The sequence below is a fragment of the Watersipora subatra genome, chromosome 6 (genome assembly GCF_963576615.1).
Source record: "Watersipora subatra chromosome 6, tzWatSuba1.1, whole genome shotgun sequence".
Lineage (NCBI taxonomy): Eukaryota > Metazoa > Bryozoa > Gymnolaemata > Cheilostomatida > Watersiporidae > Watersipora > Watersipora subatra.
Genome location: NC_088713.1, coordinates 22,485,242 through 22,499,900, shown reverse-complemented (window position 1 = coordinate 22,499,900; position 14,659 = coordinate 22,485,242).

The following is a 14,659-nucleotide window of genomic DNA, read 5'->3' as shown; positions in this document are numbered from 1 at the left end:
CCGGTGTTCATAACTAGTTGCCTACATTTGCAGCCACCCCAACTTGCAACCAGGGAATACAGGCCTGCTTGTAATTTAATATAAATATTTATACTATCAACTATGAGTAACGAATATCATAAAAACCATGTGCTTTGCCTTTGTAACTTGTAAGCTGTATACTCAGTTGCCTAATTTAGGCAAATAGATAAATTCCGATTGTATAATATCAGGGACAATGAATATCTGTTTGAGTAATAAAATTCAAGTACTTTAACATTCTATGCAACCTCTTCACTGCCTTTACACCCTTCTTTTCTGAACAAATCAAATGCTGGTTTAAACCTGGTAAAACATGCACTTACAGATACTGGAGGATTTTTAAACACCTGCCATATTCTTTAGCAGGTTCAGCCATATTGTGTAATGTGTGGATAAGGAAGCTCTATGTTGATTGGTTAGTAACCTTAACTTGCTCCTGGTTTTGAACTTTTGGAATCTGTTTTCCTCTTCCATCAGCTGGCATTTTCCATCTACTACTATTTACTACAATCAATGAAACCTGTTGACAACTGTCACTTCTTATAGTTAAACACCACATAGAGGTTATTCTCGTTGTTAATAAAAACTCAAAGCTGTCACCTATGTTTGCATGTTCTTTTAGTAGTGCCTCACTGGTGTAACATTTCCATGTAACCAGTCTAATCATTGGCTGCCTATGATTCAATCAGCACGTTAGACACAACATTGGGTCAGATATAGAAACTGAAACAAATGTTCTGGAAATATCCTGACATCATAATATGACTGCAGAACCAAGGCATTCTGATGAATCATCAACCACTACCAACAATTACATTCTATCTGCCACAACATTATCATCTTGCTAGACAGAGCCATTTGGTAATACCTGCTCTATGATACCAATAAATCAATCATTGGTTTTTTGATACTGTTAGTGGGTTACCTGCAGATATCGTTTACAGTAAATAGATTAACAGACATTCAAAGGTCAACTAATTAAATATTACTACTGAATGTCTGGTTTTGCTTGGCAAATAAAACGATCTTTGCGCAAGAAATTTATCTTTACTAAACTTTAAAAAAGATTTGTACTCTAAATTCGAGACTTAATATCAAGAAAAAAGTGTTTTGTGCAGTTCAAATAAATTAAAAAAAAAATAAAACAACTGTAAAGGTGTTTGAATGTGAAATGATTTGCAAGTAATATAGATAGATACAGTATGTTACAATGAAGAAAGATTTTATACTGATACAATTAATACGAACTGATAAAAGAAAATAACAATCATGAATATGTTGAATAAACATTAGCCGTGAACACATACAAGTGTAAAAAAGTTACTGTTTCAAGCTCGGTGTATTCTAAGTTTTGATGGACAATACTATAGTACAAGCATATAGCAGTGAAGCCCGCGAGAATACTTTGTCTTACCAACCGGGAAAAGTTTTCAGCAATTGATGTTTAGCGAATGTCTTAGGAATAACAGAAATTGATGGCGTTGTGAAATTTCAAGTTGAGATGACGCATTTAAAAATGTAAAATTAAAAAATAGGTAATAAGTAACTAGAAATTCCACTGTCATACAGCCCACGACCAAAGAGATATTCCACTGTCATACAGCCCACGACCAAAGAGATATTTCACTGTCATACAGCCCACGACCAAAGAGATATTGGAAAAAAAGAAAGGGTACTGATGGTTGAGAAATGCAATATTAGCAGTCAAATGGCACTGCAGTGCAATAGGGTAACTGCAATGGTAGCTGTAATGTACTGGGTGTTATTATATACAACAAATAACAATAATGAAAGGAAAAGATTATATGTTTATATCTCACCCCCTGCAATAGGAAAAATGCAATATTGGCTACCATTAGAGTAAAATCCACTGACATTATTAGAATAATCAATATTATTAATATAGTAATAATATAAAAGCAATGCACAATTTTGTTTACATTTCAAAACGTCATAGCTAGCAATATCAAGAAGTTGTGATATTTATATAGATTTTTAGAAAATCTGTACTACGTAGTCATTGTTCTGTAGTCATCCAAACTTATAATTAAATAATGTAATAACCTCATAAGGATCGTTAGAAAAAAAATCATCGTCATTTCCTTTACCTACACTGCGTTGAACATCAGTTAGAATACCAAAGCACTCAAGAATGTCTAAAATGTCAGTTACTTTGAAATCGGCAAAAATGAAACTTTCATGAGATAAAATGAAATGATTTCAGTACTCCTACGCTAATTACAGAAACCTTCGGCAATTCAACAATGCTATAGACTGGTGAAATGTGCACGTTAGTTTTCCGTGAAATGCGCACGACTTAATCATTCTATTCTCTGTCGCTCAGCGTTTCAATTTCTGGTCTTAACTTTTATTAAACAAAGCTTGTCAAGTGTTTTGTGAGGAATTTTATTTAATTGTTAATTGGGTTGTAGGCTTTTTAATCATAAACAATGTAATCACGAGTGTGGAAATATTGGAGATATATGTCATACAAAAGATGGCATGATTGGTTTTGTCTGACTATGAATGGACTGGTAATTGCCCGCATTTCAACTTGGAGTGGCTTTCAGTGCTTTCACAAAGTGAGATCGTTTGATAAGTCATCGCTACACATATGTTCACAGCTACCTTTGGTCTTTGGTGACCTCTTGTTGGTTAGAAGCCCAGAAAAGGGTTGCAGGAAATGTTCATATGATTACTAACTCAAGCATCACCTTTGAACTTTACAACTTGTCATTAAAACTATAACTATTATATGACTAGTTACTTCAACCTTATGTTGCTTATCTTGGTAACATAATGAGACGCAAGGAAAGGAAACAAAAACCATAGTTTTTATATATTGATAGAGGAATAGTGTGCTTTTAGACTTTGTGGCTTGTATTTACATGAAGCAAGGTAACCAGTGACAACCAATCTGCTACAGAAAGCTCAGGCTGTATAGAAAGTGTTTGATCTAAACAGAAACTAACAGTTGATAAGGCTGGTTTCCATATGAGAGTGGTTTCCATATCTTTTCTTCAATATTACTCGTATCAACTGGGAATCAGTTTGAACTGACTCCCTGTTGAGGAAACTCTTCTACCAATACTGTGATTATTGAGGGACTACTAACATACTTCTCGTTAGGTTGATAAAACAACCACAGCTTCTCTAAGGCTAATAATAAACCAATAGCTGCTACCTAATGACTGGGACTGTAGTCAACCTGCCAATGGTAAAGTTTCTATGCCTCGTTGTTTTTAACAGTCATGTATATTGATCCAGTTATTGAGTTCAGGGATGAAAGTAAAAAGCGACCATTGTGCAAACGCATGCCTTAAAGACCGCTGATAACTGAGCCGTAAAATAAAAACATTGTATTTTCAATGCTCTATTCAAACTATGCTCTGTAGCCCTCTTGCTGAGGGACTGGCAGTGAATCATACTCGATGTGGGCAGTAGAAGTAGACAGCTGTATGTGTGAACACAGAATAGCAGGTATTATTATTAGGAACATGAAAACTAGAATATGCTGAAACCTAACACCACGGCTGCTCCTAAAGAAGCTGTTGTGGTTCAGTGGTTAAAGCACCAGCTTATGATTTTACATAAGAGGTTTATGTCATTTTGGTGGTGTTAGCAAGGCAGTCAACCGCAGTTGCTCCTGGAGTAAATCTAGTCAGCTTGCGTGTGACTAAACCGGTTTTTCTTATCTGCTCTCCAGGTTAGATGAGAAGGGTGTCTAGCAGCCCGGCAGAACTAAAAAAAATATTGACCAAAGGTGGAAAAGCTCCTCTGCAAGTCAATGTTCAGCTAGCTAGAGACATTGTCTTAATAAAAAACCCAATAGAAGGTAATGGTAAACCACTGTTGAAATCTGCAACAAACAGTCAAGGTTATAGGAAGTGAGGGAGAATCATGATTGTCTACATTTTCACAGTACATGGTACCTAGAGAGAGTGAATGACCTATAAAGTATAGTTATTCATCTTGGCCATTACTTACTACACTCTACAACTATAATCTAATATTAAAGTTAAGAAACAATGTGTTCAACTAAAGGAAGTAGAGTGTATAATAAACCAAGGAATGTTGAAAGATGTAGTAATTCTAATAGCCAGACTTACACGTAAGTCATCCAGTAGACTGCTCTTATATAGAGCTCTTATACCGTTGTCAGTTGATAGAATAACTTGATATTAGTCTCTGGTGACTTATCCTTCTATCTGTTGTACATCTATCAGTGATCAGATACTTGGTATGAGATAATAACTGGGTGTGGTGTGTCTATGTTCTTGTTTTCTAGCATCTTGATGGTTACGTTTGCACTTATGTGACTAACAATATTATAAGGTCGGTATTTGATAGCTGTATTTGTATCATGTATAAATAGGAGACTATATTTAGTAAAAACAAGACCCACTGCTCTACCATTGCTATTAGAGATAACTAGGAGAACAGCTCTGTATCATCAAAGAGTTGATATCATAGGCTGAATTAATAAATATTTGCTTTAAAATTCCTAACAGAAGTAAAGTTGTATTAAATAAATAAGCCCAAAGAACTTGTTTTATTGCTGAAGTTTTCTCTAGTAATTTGTTATACATTTCATCATATACAACTGCTGACCAGTTGTTCAATAACCAGTCTTGTTTATTTTTATTCAGGTAGTTAAGACGTAACTATGTTGTAATATTACTAAGCATATGATTGTTCATGATTGGCTAGCAAAGGTCAAATATCATGAACTCTGATGTCATAAAATGGATGGAGTCAAAAGTATTGTGAATCTGTAAGCCTCTGAGTACTATCACTTTATTACAAGCTCGTAACGGAGCTGATCCCTGTGGCTCTAGCTGGGAGTTGAGGATCAGGGGAGGTAAGTCTTCGTTTATAATACTTACACGCTTCACTGCACTCTATTAGCTGTACTCCTAGCAGAGCACTTGGTTATTGTGTGAATAACTAATGGATGTTGTTATATATGCATAACGCTGCTGTAGATGCTGACTACAAAAATGGATGCTATAAAGCGACTGGATAGAACTTATGAATCTTGGAAGTGACATTTAGCTGAAGACGATGAGAGAGTACACTCAGATAGAAAAAATAACTCCAAACATGTAAGTATACTTTATGAGTTTCTACCGGCGACAGGCACAAGCAGGTGCTTGTGAATAAAGGATCAAAAACATGTGAGATGTTTTTTGATCTCCGGCTTGGGCACGCCGGCGCCTCCCTGGCCTACGGCACTCTAGAGCTTAATGTTTGTCATGGTTTATTCTTGCTTTTTACTAATTAATTGGTCATCCCTATTTTTTTAACAATTTTAAAATCGTTTAGGGAGGCCCCCATATCAACCTTACGTAACAGAGTAAATCTCATGATTGCCTTGTTACAATACGGTTGAGTAGATATTTTTCTCATAATTGAGCTCTTAGAGAACTGTAAAGTTTTTTTTTATGTTTCTGAATTTGTTTTATCCATTCTCTTTGTATTTTTTGTATATTAATATATTTATAATGTTTTTGGTAAAGATAGGAATATACATTAAGTGTTGAAATTTGACTAGTGTTGCAGGCTGAATTTTATGTTTGAGCCTTCCTTTACCTGCGGGCAGGGTCTAAAGGCTCTTATAAATAGACTACATATCTTATAAACATTCTTTTACAATTTTGGGTCTTACTTTACCTGGCAGCTGGGCTTAAAGACCTTTACCTAAATTTACCTAAATTTACTCAAATTCTTCTGTTTTATCAGCATTTTAAATGTCAGTAAGTTGATATACTATGAGTATACGACTAAACTAAATATAATCATAGTTTCTACTGTATTCTTCAGCAACACAAATATTTGCATTTGTAAAACATTCTAGCCTTTCATAATTATTGTACTGTAACATGATATAGTAGAATGCTTCTTTATACAAATTCAACTAAAACTGTCATTGTTCTAAGAGATGAATTTTGTTACAAATAGATTTGTTAAACTGTAGGGCATAACTAATGGTAACTAGATGATAGCACGACTTGTTTTGTATATTGATGTTGTTAACACAGTTTCCCATAGTTCTGCTGTAGCAACAAGCTTTCATATGTTGAGTCAGAAAAATCTAGAATGGCTCTAATAGAGCACATTTTACATGTTTCCTTTTTGTAGGACGAGGAAACATTCAACATCTTACAATGTGGGCAGCCATGTTAGTTCTTTGGAGACTCTTTGGTTCAACAATAGCTTGTTTAGGTAAGCACCTGTACCACGTGTCACATTAAATTAGGTCACTTCAGCCAATAGCTGATAGGATTGTATTTATTCATTCTCAGACTAACATACCTGCAAATATAATTGGCTGAAAAAAGCTCAATTTAGTTGTCTAAGCTTTACTTTGCATATAGTGTAACATTGTTCGGAATCATTGCACAAATAATATGGCACAATGTTTGAGCAATTGTCAGTTGATTGAGATAAAGAATAAGTAAGGGAATGCAACCTTTACTTTTGAATTCCTGTGTCTAAGAGCAGACAACTATTTACCACTTCTAAATGTTTAATTGACTGTAATACTTTAACAAGTAAAATTGCAGCATCTGTAGTGTAGTTCACTGTCTGAGTTATACTAACCTGACACATTGTATAAATGACAATGGACTTGCACAGCCAAAAAGAACGACATAGGAATATGTATATCATGTATTAAACAGAACTGTCATCAAGTATATACATATCGTGTATGTTGTATATAGATATACCTAAGTAATATATATTATATATTATATTTATAATTATATATATTATACATGTGTGTATATATATTAGTTAAATAGAAACACAATTCACAATGCATAATAGTTGCTCACAAGAAGGCATAACTCCTTGCTAACATACCTGTCACTGTAAGCAGTTACATGTACATAAGTAATACCAATTCTACCTTACTGTTTCCTATGTTGATCATGTTACTAATATCAATAAAAAGGAGATAACTGCTATTTATTGTAGTAATATATGTAGGAGAGCATAATTAATAGTCATGTATATTGTGTGCTCGAGACGGACTTCATATCAAAGCACCTCCAAAAACAAATATATCTTTTTAGAGAGAATCAACCATGGTAGACAATTGAATGTGCCCTCGACTGCATCAACAAGTGCTCTGCAGGTAACTTGAAATATCATAAACAAAGACTAGGGAGTATTGGGAATGTCACTTGGTGTAATTCAATTCTTGTAAAGACCATAAAAACTAACATGAAAGTTATTTGCTACTTTTTGATTATGAATACCCAAAGAAAGTATTGTAACTATGTAAACCCAAAGTTATGTAAACCCAAAGAAGTACTGACTGTATTGTGTATATTCTAGCCAACAAGTGGTAGCCAACTGAGTATAAAAGAAACAGACAAACATGAGAGCGCAACTATCAACACTATTCAACAGCCTCAAGAGGATTGCTGCCGTGGTATTCAGGAGAGTGATAACGCTGCCGATTGCAGTAATAGCTGTCTTCAGCAGCCGACTGACATGTCAGATGATGACTAAAACCATTCAATAATCAGATTATTAGCTATCAATCAGTCAATAACTTCTATACATTTTATCAGAGTTATGGAAATTGTCAGGTTTTCAATATTCTCACATTAAGTTTATAGTTTTATTTATGTTAATATAATCATGACTATAACACTATTTCTGCTCGTTTTTATGGCTGAGCCAGGAAAGTGGCTAAACTGGAATGTTTTTAAAACAGCTGTGTCCAACTCAGGCCTGGTAAAAAGCAAAAGGTTGACTCTACAGTCATTAGACCAGTAGTTACCTAAAGTAGCTTGTGAAGTTAAATTTTGGTTCTTCTTTTCATGGAGTTCTTCGAATTGTAAAATTTAAAGTTTAAATTGAAGCAAATGATTAAATTTAAAAATTCAAGCAGTTAGCATGAACAGTTCTAACCTTCCTTTATTATGCATTTTATGGCAGTTAACATGAACAGTTCTAACCTTCCTTTATTATGCGTTTTATGGCAGTTAACATGAACAGTTCTAACCTTCCTTTATTATGCATTTTATGGCAGTTAACATGAACAGTTCTAACCTTCCTTTATTATGCATTTTATGGCAGTTAACATGAACAGTTCTAACCTTCCTTTATCTTGCATTTTATGGCAGTTAACATGAACAGTTCTAACCTTCCTTTATCATGCATTTTATGGCAGTTAACATGAACAGTTCTAACCTTCCTTTATCATGACTTTTATGGCAGTTAACATGAACAGTTCTAACCTTCCTTTATTATGCATTTTATGGCAGTTAACATGAACAGTTCTAACCTTCCTTTATCTTGCATTTTATGGCAGTTAACATGAACAGTTCTAACCTTCCTTTATTATGCATTTTATGGCAGTTAACATGAACAGTTCTAACCTTCCTTTATTATGCATTTTATGGCAGTTAACATGAACAGTTCTAACCTTCCTTTATTAAGCATTTTATGGCAGTTAACATGAACAGTTCTAACCTTCCTTTATTATGCATTTTATGGCAGTTAACATGAACAGTTCTAACCTTCCTTTATTATGCATTTTATGGCAGTTAACATGAACAGTTCTAACCTTCCTTTATTATGCATTTTATGGCAGTTAACATGAACAGTTCTAACCTTCCTTTATTATGCATTTTATGGCAGTTAACATGAACAGTTCTAAGCTTCCTTTATTATGCATTTTATGGCAGTTAACATGAACAGTTCTAACCTTTCTTTATCATGCATTTTACGGCAAGCACCTTCGCAATATTGTAGAAACCAGTTACAAGCAAATTACTGAGCATTGCAGAGAGCAGTTACAAGTAGACTTTTGGGTGTTTTAAAAGAACAGATGGGTGCACAGCAAATTGAACACATTGTGTGAGTTGTCGTTCCTCCAATTTTGGATTTTCATTGGATGAGTATTGCTTTATGGGCTTATTGGCCACTCAGTAAAATGGGATAATGTTTCTAATTATTTGCTAGTATGTTACACTTTTTGGAGTAACAAATGGCCTATTTTATCATTAACTGGGCTTTTTGAAATTTGTGACAGAAGCATCAGATGTGCGTTCGACGTATCCTGTACTTTTTATAATGGCAGCCTGCTGAAGTACTGAGCTGTTAGTTAGTTTGTTGCTCCCAATTGACGGAAAATCCACTCTGAATAAGCAGCTAGTCAGTGGTTTCCTACTGATAGATCTCGGGCTGCTCACCCATTGTTGTCAGGACTGGTTCTGAGTTTGTTGTTAGTAATTTCAGACTGGATTCTAATAGAGAGGGAAGAGTTGTTTTCACTTGCACATTTTATGTTCTCTTTTATCTCCTGCTTCCCCGCTTTCAGCTTCCCTTGCATTCCTAATCTGACTCAGATTCAACAGTTAATGTGCTCAGTATTTATCAAGTCTTCTTTAACTGTTAGCTTTTCTTCATAGCTTATTCTCTGTATATCTTTGAGTAGATTGCTTACTCCATTCTTCAGGATATGTTAAAGCTGTTTTGAAAAATGTGCTATCTCATCCTTTTCACTAAATCCTTTCACATTCAGAAACTCATCCATCTGTGTATAGATTATCTACCTCTACCCAACTACTACGTACTGTGGTCAGTGATAGAGCAATTACGAGATCCGAAGTCTCCCATAAGCATAATAATATAGCAAGTGCAAAGGTCATATCAAGGTCAGAGCACACAGTTTAGTGTTTTATTCTACCTACAATATTTCCTTCTTTGGGGTCCTACCACACAAAGTTGTCGTCAGAATAGCCACTTTTAAAATCACTCTCATCACCTTTTTCAAGTTGGTAACCAAGACAACTTCTTTCTTCATGTTTTTTATTTCAATACAAATATCCATCGTGGTGATGCTGAAACTTGCTCAGCGTTAACTTCTGCTAATCAAAAGCATGGCCCAACCAGCGACCTTCACAAACTTATTAGTGATGTTTGGGAGCGTTGCTGATTACTCCGCAAAGGGTGACAGGCGCCTTAGGTTTTTAGGGCTAAACGTTTAGTACTGAAATTAGACCGAGATTGTCTCCAATAATCACTGTCAGTGACAGACTTGGAAACGGATTTGCTATCAGGGCATCTTGGCAATTTTTTGCTGTTTACTTAAATTACCTGTCAGCCTATAAATGCTGGGCCAGATGCTTCAAACCAGAACTAGTGAAGTTTTGTTTGATCGTATGGATTTATAGGCAACTAAAAAGTTAGTAAAGGTGCGGCCGCAGATACAGAATTTTTCGTTGATTCTTACTGAAATCACGAAATGAACGAAAAAACACAGAAATATTCGACCGAAATTCACTCAACTATCTGAGCTGTGCCTACCCATCGAATACATTGATGAAACACTTTTAATTGGCTAAACCAATTATTAGCGAGCACGATCCTAGCAATTTCAGCAATTAATATTGTCCAAGCCAGCTATAATTACGACACACAATAAAAGTATCAATGCAATTCAACATAGTACACACAATGTAAATGCTTAGGTTGTGCTATTGTGTGTATTTCAAACTACATAATTGTTGAAAGTTGCTATAATCGTGTTCGCTAAACAACAATAGCGCTACCTAAGTAGTTACATCGTATTTACTATGTTGAACTGCCTTAGTAATTTTATTACATGTCTTGGACTATACCAATTGCTAAAGCTGCTAGAATCGTGCTCGCTAAAAATTACCAGCATCAACATCAATATATCGCTATCAGCACGCTTGTAACACTTGCTAGAGTATTAAAGTTCGCTTTATAGTCCATTGAGAATGCTCCATGATATGCATTTTATTCTCATTTTTGTACCGCTTGTAGCTGAACTCATTTTGAGCAAAACATATAGATTAGTTTTGGAATAATTTCTATGGCTTAAGTTGATCTACACTGTCTATAAAGTTTCTTAATAAAGCCTCCCCCTCTAATCTCTTCATCCACTCCTTCATAACCAGCTCCCGTTATTGGCCAGCTATCAGCTATTGTTTCAAACATGACCTCATAGATTATTGTTAAGAGGTTCGCAGCATCAGTCTTTATAATAACTGTTACAGCATGGCACCTTCGATAGAAGCAAACTACACAAAGCCCTTTTTTACTCTGGTATCAAATGCTATCAAATGTCTGGTAAAAGCTTTCTATGTCTAAATCTCAGATAGCATGACGTTACTTCTCCCATTTTATTATGCTAGTGAGTAGTGATTAATCCCTTATGTTGATTATTTAGTATCCTGTCTGGCGATTTCTATTTGACACACTCAAGCCATGAAGTGAAAAATTAATCACCTCATTTGTGGCAGATTTACTGTGCAGCCATTTTTGTTCCAAATATAATCAACTGTTCCTAAACCTTCGAGAATCTTTCCTTCCCAAGAGCAAACAAATCTCGATGTAAACCTGATGAAGTTATTTGCTATAAAATTAATTTTATTTACAGTGTCTAAAATGTCATAAGAGACTAATAAAGTAATATATGGTGCATTCCAAGGCAACACTTACATGTCTTGCAATGAAACTGAACATTGTGAGAACTTTCCAACAGCCCAACATCAATGAGTGTATTCTGAACAGGAATAAAATACTATCACCAAATACAGAACCTTTGAAATAGTACCAGACTTACACCATGACTAGACTCTTCTTAGAAAGTTATGCAAGCTCACAGCGAGCCATCTTGAAGGTGTAAAAAGCTAAACTGTTTTGAGTATTTATCGAAAGAAAGGGTTGTCCGAGACAAATTGGCTATCTTTTGAATGGGGCAAAAAATTGAAAAAAAAATTGTATTAAAAAAAGTCGCACTAGTGATGTAAATAATTACACTATATTTTTAACAAATTTTTGAATGGTTGAAACTAAGGAAATCTGGAGTTTTCAAAAAAACTGTTTAAATGGAGCAATTGTCAATAATGCTGCCCTTTTGATTGAACTCTAGAAAGGTGTGACATTTTCATTTGAGCTCCCTTGTAAATAGAACCAAGGATAGACATTGAAATTTTCCTTAAACCAATCTATTTTGCCCCGAGTACAGAGTAGTTATGATTGAATATGCTTTTGTTACAGTTTTTTTTACGAATTTCAAAACCTTTGTTGTTTTAAAATAAAGCTGACAATAGAAACACTCAACTTTGCTTACACATAGCTTTTAAAAAAATTGTTGTATTGTGGAATTTGTGGGGCTCAGGCTAAATTGGCGTCTGAGCTCAAAGTATTTTCAGGTAACCGGTTGCACCAATTACAGTGAGTGAATAAAGCCAAGGTATTACGTTGGATTAGGCAGCATAGGGTAGTGGATAAGTGGAAAGAAAAAAGGAGCTCTGATTGGCTACAACTTCATGTAAGTACACATGATTATACAACATGATCATGTAGCTTTGGATCTGTTAAATATGAACAAACAATTAATATAGGACAAAAAATAATAAATTGCTTTTAAACTCTTGGTGGTTGGAGGCACAGGTACATTAATAAATATATCTCCAACGCCAGTTTAAAAAGCAGTGACTTATTCAAATTAGACTTCAACAAGACATGGTGCTAGAGAATATAACCGGTGTGTAACGGAAAAATATACAAAATTATTGGTTGAGTTCCAGTTAGCTTTTGCTATCCAGCTTAGCTTAGCACACGCTCATAATGCAAGCATTGAGTAAGCAAGCACTTACAAGACAGCTCTCATATAATAAAATACCATAGTGGTACAAAAGGGGTCATGATCATAATACATGCTTTAAAGATGTAGTTGCGTCCAAAAAGTCAATTAGGACCCATAAAAGGCTAAAACATCAGCTACAATTTGATGCCATTTTTGTCTTTGTAGACCAACCCTGTCCAGAGATATATACGCTTTGGATTAGGCCCTCTTTTAAAAAGCTCACGTTCCAGCGGGTGCTTATTTCGTGACGTCACAAGCAAGGTATTTGAAATGAAACCACGAGCAATAAATATGAGGTCGATTCGTTAGCCAATCATGCGTGCGAAATTTTTATATAGGCCGTAATAAATGTTATCACTCGTAAAACGCGTTGTCTGTGATCTCGAAGATTCTCCTAATTAGAGAATTCATTCTCATTTGATAGAAAATACGAATCAACGCGTTTCAACAATTACTAAGTTATACATAGTTTTAAAATGGCTTCAAGTTCGAGCGACCGCTACTCAGAGTTATCTGAGCAACTTTTAGTAAAAGATTAGAGTAGACAGCCTATGGCCAAAGCTGACAGGCGTCAGCAGCGTTTTGCTGCAGAAGAAGACAGAATGGAGGTAAATTAACTTAGAGTCTTCTATACTTGAGTAAATGTAATATTTTTTATAGTCATAAATACATATACTAATTAATAAAATGATAATTCTTTGCTATCTCCAATCATCGTTTCATAGCTTATCTGCCGTTTTACCTAGCTATGATATTTTTTTCGAATTTTCTTTGGTAAATTAGAGTCATGATTACAAATTATTTTCACTCGTAGGAAGTGGGTAAAATCGATTGATCATTGCAAATCTTTAATTTCCAGAACCAAAGCTTTGAATTGTTGGCTTGGCGTACTTGTGCCTTTATTAAATGTTTATTCGTTTTTAAAATTACACTCGTAATCTATTTAACTCCCAATTTGGAAGCTGTCAATAGATACGCTTTAGAATGACATATCTATGAATGACATATTTATTGCATCTACTTTGTTTACATTTACTTGTTTTCCTGATTACAGAATGTTTATGTCGTCCCACCAGCCGAAGAAGCTTTGTCAGTGTGAAAACTGCCATAAAGGAGAAAGCGAGACTTGAATGCGTGCTGGATAAGCCACGATGTTTTGTTTGAGTTTGTTGCAGTAGATGAATTTGTCTTATTGTATCAGCTAATACTATGTGAGTGGCCACGACTTGATGAATATTTTTAATAAAAGCTTTATGCTGAGATGAAAATATTTTTGCTTGTAAAAATTATATAATAAAATAATATTGTTGAAGATAATGCAAAACATGATTTGCAGAATATTGTAGTGAATCGGATATGGTATATGGGTGTCCGCAGAACTGGAGAATGTGAATTCAAATCCAGTTTGCAGCTGACTTCTCATCCTTAAAACTCTATCCCTGTCTATATTCTTTTCAAAGAGGTGGCTTGCTTATTTCACTTATCTAGTATTCGGTAAGAATACTACTAGTAAGAAACTAGTACGTAGGCAATAGGTAATAGGCGACATAATGTGGGCGGGGCTTATGGGAGGCTGTATATCGTTTGTATGGGTAGCTGCAGAACTGTGCTGATACAAAGACCGCGTTCTACAAAAGTGACTTGACAGAATTACCATAGACCGGTAGAATTGGTAGTCGGTACCCAAATGTTTACACAACATTTGGAGAAAGTGAGTAGAACAAATTTTCACTTTTCGTTATTTGAGGCCTTTGAAACATTCATAATAATGCATCTGTAGCAGGATTTAAAATTTTATTCTAGCCAACATGAGCAAATACAAAATAAGATATATGCCAATAGAGCCGCGTAAGACTAGACTTTTATCGCAAATACCCGATGTGAAAACGAGAGATAGAGACAGGTTGCCAAACGCGTGACATCATTTTAGGCAAGTCTGGGCACGTTTTGGTGGCCTGAGCGTTTTTACGGCGATCAGATTTTTTCGGTTTTAAT